This window comes from Hypanus sabinus, chromosome 12 (assembly GCF_030144855.1).
Source record: "Hypanus sabinus isolate sHypSab1 chromosome 12, sHypSab1.hap1, whole genome shotgun sequence".
NCBI lineage: Eukaryota > Metazoa > Chordata > Chondrichthyes > Myliobatiformes > Dasyatidae > Hypanus > Hypanus sabinus.
This window is the reverse complement of record NC_082717.1, coordinates 52,521,834-52,531,937: the sequence shown is the minus strand read 5'-3', so window position 1 is coordinate 52,531,937 and position 10,104 is coordinate 52,521,834. Positions and strand designations below refer to the sequence as shown.

Below are 10,104 nucleotides of genomic sequence, written 5' to 3'. Positions count from 1 at the left end.
TGTATTTTTGTGTAAATGTATACTTTTTGTTTAAATTTGCTTGTTACTTTAACTTTTTAACTAGGCACTGAAAGAAGGCTCACCCTTTAGAATTATTATTTATTGTTGGAATGTGCAATTTGAGTGATTTGTTCTTATCTCTGCTGGTATCTCTCAGCCCAGTGCTGTGTCTCTATAATGGAGATCAGATCATATTTAATTCTATGTGTTCTCTCAGTTCATCTCTTTTGCATTCAGATAGAAAGCCTTGAAAGTATTTGTAATATCATTTTTTTAACCACCGAGAAGGAGGCATTTCTGTCCTTCTATGCTGGCATGCTAATCTTTCCTGCATTCCTATCAAGATCCTCCCTCCCCCAACAACCCCATGTTCCCTCTCCCAGTTGCTATTCTCTTGTCACCCATTTACACCAGGGTCAATTTTCCATAACCAATTAGCATACCACAATATCTTTGCGAATTGGGAGGGAACTAGAGGACCTGAGCAAAACCCTCATGGATACATGGAAAATATTCAAACGCCCCACAACAGCACCTGAGATCAGAGTGAGACCCAGGTCACAAAAGCAGCTCAAACTTCTGCACCACTGTGTCTTCCTTTGTCCTTTGATAGTTAATGATTTATTCATAGATTCATACTCTCTATCTCTTCCTGTGACCGTTTCTCATATTAGAGTCTCTCCCTCTGCAGTCTTGTTCCTATTCTTTGATTTACTATATCCTTACAACATTGATCCCTTTCTCGCAGTGTTTCATTTAGAAGACCTCCTGCTTCCATAATTATGCAGCTGTCCTCAGTATTTTTCACGTGGAGACTGCCCCAGAAGAACAGCTCCAACTTTCACCATGCTAGCACCAGGGGCCCATGAGTCAAAACTTTTTCTCTCACACAGATACATGAATCATGCATTCTCTTCTCTAATCTTACTCGTCCTCTGCCAATTTGCAACTGGTTGAGGTAACAAATCAGAGATAATAACCTTTGAGATTTGCTTCCTAATTTTCTTGTTGGTGGGGGTATAAATATTCACTTAAATTAGAATTTATGTCAGAAATGACAGGAAATATATTAAAATCCTGGTCCAGTTCTGACAGCAGAATGAAGCCTTTTTTGAAGTTTCACTTCCCAGTGCGGGGAGTAGATGGGGATTTCAGTAGTGAAATACGTGCAGCTGTCCAGCATAGGAAAATCTGCATAATCGGGTATTTCCAATTTGCTGGCTGTAAATGTGCATCATTGTTGCAGTGGAAGCTCAGACTGTAGTGATCACAGCCCCAAGGAACTTCATCCAAGTGGACTTTAAAGGGATCATGATACTCTTGCAACAGCCTCAGAGCAGAGTGACACGTGATTGGGTCACATTCATGAACTATGAGAAATGCACATTGGGACAATTAGCAACCCAAGCAATTAAGGATGGAAAATAATGGTGAAGACTTGTTCCTTGGTTTATTGACTCATGGGATATGTGCACTGTAGCCAGGTGCATGACACTCTGGGCAATTGCTTTATCCTGGATGAAACTTGGAAGCAAACAATTGAAATTACAGGTGCTGGAATCTCAGACAAAAGCAGAAACACTGGAAGAACTTGTCCAGTCAAGCAGCTTCTGTGGACAGAAAAAAACAGTTAATGTTTTGGATCAATGACTCTTCCTCAGAGCTGGTTGAGTCCTCTTAATCAGTCATGTAGGAAATATTGCTTCTTATACCCTCTGGGTGCTGAACAGACCTTTCAGAGTCAAGATAAGAATCCCCAGTTGTGGAACAGTTCACCTCTTAACTGCATTTGCAGCCACATTAATTGTTTGGCTCTAATCAGTCTGTATTGATAGTAGGAAATTCAGCAATTGTAATACTTTTGAATTTCAATATGAAATTGTTAGATTACCTCTTGTTGGAAATAGTAGTTGCCTGATGCTTGTCTGCTGCTAATGTAACCTGTAACCAACAGCATAAGCCTGAATATTATCCAGATTGTGTTACGAGTACAGACTCTTTCATTACCGAGTATTGGTGATGTCTTGAGGCTTATGAATGGAACTGAATCCGATACATTGTTCCTTTTAACACAAGAGGTTCTGCAGATACTGGAAATCGAGAGTGACACACACAAAATGACATACGAACTCAACAGCTCAGGCAGCATCTATGGAAATGATAAATAATTGACGTTTTGGGCCAAGACTCTTCTTCAGGACTGGAATCAGAATTAGAATCAGGTTTAATATCATTGGCATATGTCATGAAATTTGTTAACTTTGTGGCACCAGTATGATGCAATACATAATAATAAAAATATCTGAATGAGAGTTGGTTTATATATTAAATGGTTAAATTAAATAAGCAGTGCAAAATATAGAAATTTTTAAAAAAGCAGTCAGGTATTGTTCATGGGTTCTATGTCTACTCAGATGGCAGAGGGGAAGAAGCTGTTCCTGAATTACTGAGTGTATGCCTTCAGGCTTCTGCACCTCCTTCCTGATGGCAGCAATGAAAAGTGCGTGTGTCCTGGCAAATGGGGTCATTAATGACGGATGCCGCCTTTTTGCAGTATCACTCCTTGAAAGGAAGATGTCAGAATAAAAAGGGTGGGGGGAGGGGAAGAAGGACAAGCTGGAAGATGATAGGAGAAGCTTTGTGTGTGGGAAAGGTGAAGGGATCTTTATCTGATAGAAGAGGAGAGTGAGCTGTGCAAGAAAGGGCAGAAGGAGAGGTACCGGGGGTGGTGATAGGCAGATGAGGAGAAGACCTAAGAGGCCAAAGTGTGAAATAGAAGAAGAGGGAAGGGGGAAAGGAAAAGAAAAACAAAAAAAGGTTATTAGAAGGAGAAATCAATGTTCAATCCATGAGGTTTGAGGCTACCTGGACGGAATATGAGGTGTTGCTCTTCCACCCTGAGAGTGGCCTCAGTGTGGCAACAGAGGAGGCCATGGTCTGACATGTTGGAATAAGAACCAAAATTGTTTGTCACTGGGAAATTCCCCTTTTTGGCAGATGGAGCAGAGATGCTTGACAAAATGGTCCCCTAATTTACATTGGGTTACACCAATGTTGAGGAAGCTGAAACAGGATCGCCCAATACAATATTCGACCCCCACAGATTTGCAGGTGAAGTGTTGCCTCACCTGAAAGGACTGTTTGGGGCTTTGAATGGAAGGCATGAATGGGCAGATGTAGCATTTCTACCATTTGCAGGGCTAAGTGCCAGGCGGGAGATTAGTGGGGTGGGACAAATGGACAAGGAAATCACAGAGGGAGTTGATCCCTGTTGAATGTGGAGAATGGGGTGTGAGGTAAAGATGTGTTTGGTGGTAGGATCCTGCTATAGGTGAATTAGAGTTGAGTATTCAAGAAGAGGAGGGTTGAAGACAGGAGAAGGGGTCATCAGTGCAGGTGGAGAATTCTTGCTGAGGAAATGGAGGTGGAGTTGATGGAAGGCAACACGGTATCTTGGCAGGTGTGGAACTTACTGAGGTGTGGAAAAAGGTAAGGCACTTGCTGAGGACAGAATGATCTGCCTTAGACAGGGGAAGATCGGAGGGCAATGGTGAAGACTCCAGGATTAGAGCTGACATTAGAGGCAGGAGGAGAGTTGGCGGTGTCAGAAGAGAAGGGAGAGTCATTTTGTTCAGGGAAGGTAGGGTGGGAGGAAGATGGAGGCTCTGAGGACCCAGAACAAGATGGGGGAGCCTGGGAGACCCAGGGCTGAGAAGTAGTGGTGGGGGAAGGGAGCCCAGGAGCCCAGTGGCAGTGAGAAAGGACTGGAGGTGGATAACGCTGAATTCTGGCCTGCAGCCGGAGTTGGAGGAGTGGCGGCTAAAGAAGAAAGTCTTGGTCTCCCAGCAACTACCTGCTGCTGGGAATGTCATTTATACAGTCGATTGGAGGACTTGCTTTATAAGAATTAATTGTAAAGGCTGGGACTGTTTCCCCTTGAGCATAGGAGGCTGAGTGGGTAATCTTATGGAAGGTTATAAAATCATGAGGAGAGTCAAAAGAAGATAGCCATCACCTTTTTACCAGGGTAGGGAAATCTAAAACTTGAAAGTGTAAGTTTAGGGTGAAAGGGGAAAGATTTAAAAGGGACCTGAGGAGTAAATTTTTCCCACAGATGTAGGTGGGTATAGGGTAGATGCAGGAGAAAGTATATTGTACAAAATACATTCGGATTTGTACATAGAAAGGACAGCTTTAGAGGGATCTGAGCAAAATGGGACTAGTTTAGATAGCCCCCCGGTTGCATTGAACAATCTGGGCCCAAAGGCGTGTTTCCATGCTGTCCAACTGTATGACATTGTGACTAAAGCCTCACTGTTGTTGTGCTGAGCAAATATGGTTCCTGGCTCTTGTCATACACACCCTTGACACTTAGTGAATGAAACCACCTGTAACTTAGATAAAATTTCACATTTGCTGATGGTGCCGTTAACGCCACGTGGTTCCATTTGTAAACAATTTATTATCTTGGAAGTGCAGTATCCTGGACTCTCTGGGTGTGCATTGCAGTGAGGGGATACTCCCTCTAGAGTGCAGCATTGTCTATATTTAAAGATTCATGGGGTCTCCGTTCTTGCCTGTGACAACACAGCAGGAGATGGAAGAAGAGACAGAGAAGTGCAGGAGCACTGAAAACTAGGTCAATGAATTTCTAAACTTATACAGCTAGAAATTCTCTATCCAAGCAGAAGATGCTCTTTTTATCGCACCTTGAGAGTTTCATCACTTGCTTGATGAAGTAACGGTCAGTAAACGTTACCATACTCTTTGCCTGTGAAAACCATTATTAAAGAAAAGATAAAGGGCATCTGTGACCTTGATTGGCATAGGCAGAATGAGTCAGGGTGGCTCAGAGGCTGAAGTTCCACCTGACACTGTCTCCTTGGAGAATCTCGTAGCTCCACGGCACTTGTTTCTTTGAGACATATGCAGATGAAGTATGTTCTTTCAAGACTCTTGGTGTCCAGGTCAATGCCTATTTCAATGGGCTCTGTCTGTTCCTCCCTTTTATGTTGCTGGGCTAACAGGAGGACCCCCCTGAGGACCCACTTTCACGGCAAAAGGAATCACTTGGATCTCAGTCACGTCTCCTCCAACAAATCCTTCAAGAGTGTTTCATCAAATCCACCATCCTCCTGTTCAGTCACCACCAAATCTGCAGATTAATGATAATACTTTAAAATGGAAGGTTTCAAGGCAGCTTTCCTGTGCATTTTTCACGCACACTGTGAATGAAATTGACAAGGGCCGCGTTGGTAAGACTAGCATCAAATCAACATTTCAAAAAGACTGATGTCATCAGCTGCCTACTTTACATATTATCTCCACAAGCATATGGCCCATAATCTATTGTCCTGTCCAGATTACTAAGTAGTGGGAGTTGTTCTCATGAAGGGTGCTCATGATTCACAAATGAAGTTTGATGTAAACCAATGTCAGGAGAACTGAATGTAAGAACAAGGGAGGCCAAGTTCAGAGTCTTTTTTCTTTCCTTGACTCTTTGATAGAAATAATGCATTGTATTGGCTCTCTGCTTCAGGGTTGAGCTGTTTCTTTAATTGCCAGTGTGCCTGCACTACACAAGTAGAGCTCTCTGCATCAGCTTCTCTCTTCCTCCAATTTATCTTTTCCGGACCACTCACAATGAGATGAGTTAAGTGGATTGATGAGCTTGCTGTTGGCTTAAGTCAGATGGTGTGCCTATGCAGAGTGACAATCAAATCTAATTTAAAGCAACAGTACACAGAGGTCACTCACACAAACCTTGCTGATGAAACGATTTAAAATAAAAACATGTACTGTGAAGTTGCCACACTGTGTCACTTCATAACATAGCAGAGTTTATGTCTTGTCAGTGACTGGATTTCCAGACAGTTTGCTTTACTGACTCAACAGATAATACAGTTATATCCAAAGTAGATCAAGAGGAAGAAAGAAAGATTAAAATCATACTCTGACCCTTGATTCAGAGCTTAATCATTGTAGCTCTTAATCATTTAGAGCTTAATCATTACGGGAAATGATCTACTCCAGGAAACCTGAAAACAAAATGGTTATCATGAAGGGCTCCAGGCTGCCTATTCAGCAGAAGTTCGTTGTACGTGGTAATTAATAACCTATTTTAACTCTACTTCACGCTAAGTGGAAGCCAAGATCAGCCTGAGTTCCTGTCAGTTGACAGAGAAGACATTTTACTGTGCATGGAAGTGATACACCTGTCCAATATAAGACTTTAATTATAGCCATCAGAATTTATCTACATGTATTCAGCAAATTTTGAGTGATAACAGAAGATTTAGTGAAATCTGCTTTGTTGATTCGCTGCCCGATCTATTTCCAGTCATCGTGCATCATCAATTTCCTCCTCCTATATGGATTTAATTTGAATGTGGAGAGATTTTATTGTTTTGTCAATTTATCTTTATTCAAAAGTTTGGAAAGCAGCCATGTCTAGATATTCCAAGAGATATTAATTCCCAGGGCCAAACCTTTAATCTGATTTATGCGGAGGCCAGGTGAGTAAATTTAAATTGGTCATAGGTGATGATTGTCATTTTCTGAAATTAACCTCTAAGTCTAACCGTTTCCTTTTACTGACTATAGAGTCATAGATTCGCAGAACACAATGAAAGTCCCTTCAGCCCATCTAGTATATGCTGAATTATCAATCTGCATAGTCCAATCATCCTGTATCTGGATCATAGCCCTCCATACCCCTCCCCTCCATGTACCTATCCAAATTTATTAAAATGTTGGAATCACCGCTGCATACACCACTTGTGTGGTAGCTCATTCCATGCTCTCAGAGTGAAGAAGCTACCCTTCAAGTTCCCTTTAAACACTTCACCTCTCACCCTTAACCTGTGACTTACACTTCCAGATTCACCGAACCTCCTTGGAAAAGCCTGCTTGCATTTATCTGTCTACTATTTCCTTCATGATGTTGTAAACCCCTATCATTAATTTCTCCAAGTTCTCGACCTTATTTACAACCTTCCTCTGTGACAACCATGACAGCCACATTCTGTGACCTGTGCCTGTTATTATAACTTCATTTTCAGGATGTTAGTATCCTAGAGAGCTGTAATTTCAGTTTCTTCCCCTAGATGTATTGGCAAGTCCTTCCTCTTAAATTGCTAGATTTTGGAGCACAATAGGGGGTTTAAGCTATTGGTGGGTAAGGTGTTGGCCCGTCTAAAATTTTGACCCAGCTACACTGAAAGAACACGATTGACTTTCCAAGTCAAGGTTGGATGAAAGCTTGGAACCAGTTATGCTCCCAAGTACAGGCAACATAATTGCTAGTAGATGAAGGAGAGGACACTGATTGCATGTTATGGACTGAGAGGGTTCCAGAAGTTGCCTGCTGACAAAAAATGGCCATCTCTTTTATACTTACACTTACATCCATCACACCATCAATGAAGGAAAGTAGAATATAAAATCATTTGGATGCACCAGGCTGAGGAACCGGCTGAGCTGAGAATTGCATGACCTCAGTATGAACATCTCTGAAAGTTGCCTGGGGCGGAGATAGAATTTTATGGGGTGGCGATCAATAGCAATTGTCTATCAAACAACTATTTTTTGCTGTTTTAACGAAGGCACCCAAAGTTAAATTTCTCCCCATCTGTCCATTGTTAGAGATTACAATTAAATGAGTTGCCCTTGGCAGGAAATTTATCTGGCCAAGAAGTTCTTCAAACTGAATAGAGTTGGTAATAAGTCCAAGATGCATCTATTTCACTGCACTTTTCACTGACATATATACCTAAACTGGGAGATTATTATGGTGGGAAGTGAATTTCACTTCATTGCCATTAAAACCATGTCAAGGTGGAAGATAAAACTGGAACAATGTGGCAGCATGAATGTGGTGGGCATAGTAAATATTTTTGTGAGGAAATTATGCTTTTATTACTAATATTTTTAAATGAAAATATTCTTCAATAAATGCTACCCATGCACTCAGGATCTGAGTTCCACAACACTGAAATGCATTTCTAATCCCTGTAGTAAGAGTCATAGAGTCATGGAAAAGTGCAGCAAAGGAACAGGCCCTTTGGCCCATCTAGTCTATGCTGAACCATTAAACTGCCTACTCATATTGATCTGCACCAGGACCATAGCCCTCCATACCCCTCCCATCGATGTACCTATCCAAACTTCTCTTATAAGTTGAAATTGACCCTCTATGAGTCACTTGTACTGGCAGCTTGTTCCACACTCTCACAACCATCTGAGTGAAGAAATTTCCCTTCATGTTCCCCTTAAACTTTTCACCTTTCACCCTTAGTCCATGATCACTAATTACACACAGTGTAATTAACCACAGTGAAAAGTGCCTGCTTAGATTTACCCTATATATACCCCTCATAATATACCCCAACATTAGATACCTCTGTTTGTTCACAGAACGGTCATTTTGTGGGAGTGGGGAAGATCTTTACTTAAAAACAAAATTGGAAACTTGCATTTGGGATTTTGTTCACTTTTATCAGATTTAGAAAGGGAAATGATATCAATCCTCACAAGGCTACATATGTTATCTTTACTCACACTTAATGCACTTTCTGAAGAAGGATTCAGATTTTGTTCCTAAGCTACTGCTTTTCTCCTCAGTATTTGTAAAATTAAACACAGAATTAATGAGGTGTTTTCATAAGGCACTACCCGTGTATCCTTAGATCAAAATTCACACTTATGGACTTAAATATAAATTAGAGTCAAATTCACTCTTCAAATCCTTTAATCCAGTCACATCAACAGGGTTGTTTTAAATTGACAAGAGCAGTAAAATATTCACTGTTAGGACATTGTAGGTTTGTCACAATTTACTTAAGAGCCACCAATAAAATAAAACAAGCAAGCACAAAGTCAAATAGAATGTACAACAGAAACAGGATCATTCACCATAAATGGCTAACACCCCTGCTTGCTAATCACATTTCATCCATCCTTTCCTTTGAACTTATTGTTCACATCATCCTGGGAATCTCTGCTGGAGTTGGCATTTCTCAGCTACCCTTCTCATTTGATTGCCTCTTCCTTTTTCTGTGCAGGTGGGTAGGCCGCCTAATTGTCTGTTAAAGCAGTTTTATCAGCAGGTGTTGTTCCAGGCATAGACAGGATCACTTTAGCTGTCACAGTGGCTAGAGGGTTAATGTTCATTATCTTGCGTAATGCCTGCCATTCCCATGCAGTTTTTGTACAAATTCATTAATACTGAATGTGTAGGATTTCCTTTGTTCACTGTGTTTATTGACAGCAACATTGTATCTGTGGATTCCAGTTTGTAACAAGTTCTTTGATGGGCTCTAATAGATCATGTTAATGAATTTGCTGGAATTCTGAGCAGCTGGAGAGAAATGACCGTGTACATGAAACACACACTCGTGCATACATGAGTGTCAGTGTATCTTTAAGAATTGAGTGTCTCACGCAGCCCGATGTTGATGTATTGTTCTACCTGTCACAGCTCCTCAGTTTGAGTAAGACTGTCTTCAGAAGAGGATGTCTATAGTTAGTAGTGTCTGTTCGGAGTGATAATTATTGCAGCAACACATAGCAACCCGCAGTCAGTATGGTGATTATATTTACAATGCTGCTACATGCAGTGAAGAGAGAAATTCTCACACAGTGAGTTTTATATCTGCAGTTTGGATATGCTAGCACTTCACCACAGGTGGGGTATTAGGATTAGAGTTTCCACCATTGAACTTTCCACAGATATCAGCAGTGCCCAGGGGACCTACCATCCCTTGAAATTAAAGGTTGGAAAACCCTAATGGATGCGGTGACCTTTGTAACCCAATTACTGACATGTACTCTGAGCGTATTTAATAACATCTTCAGAGTGTAACAGCCATCATAGGTTAAACAAAGAAAGATAGAGACAAATGATTCACTTTACATCTATTAAAAGGCAAAGTTGTGATAGTTTCCTTTTTTTTAAGAGAAGCTTGAGGCAAGGATATATATTAAAGTCAAAAAGATCTGTTTGTCATTGCACTGCTGATATTTAACATTCCATTTTCCATTTGTTGAAATTAAATCCTTACTATAAAAAGTTTACACTGAATTAATTAAGATTTCAATTTAGCC

At 40.9% G+C, this 10,104-nt stretch overlaps 1 long non-coding RNA gene across 1 annotated transcript in view; it reads left to right on the top strand.

Moving 5' to 3' along the window:
* The first annotated feature begins 6,194 nt into the window (after positions 1-6,194).
* The window catches only part of LOC132402492 (uncharacterized), an 88,115-nt gene continuing 84,205 nt past the window's right edge, over positions 6,195-10,104 (top strand). The window contains exon 1 of the long non-coding RNA XR_009514926.1: positions 6,195-6,515. This is a non-coding gene — a long non-coding RNA (uncharacterized LOC132402492). The remainder of the gene's footprint in view (positions 6,516-10,104) is intronic.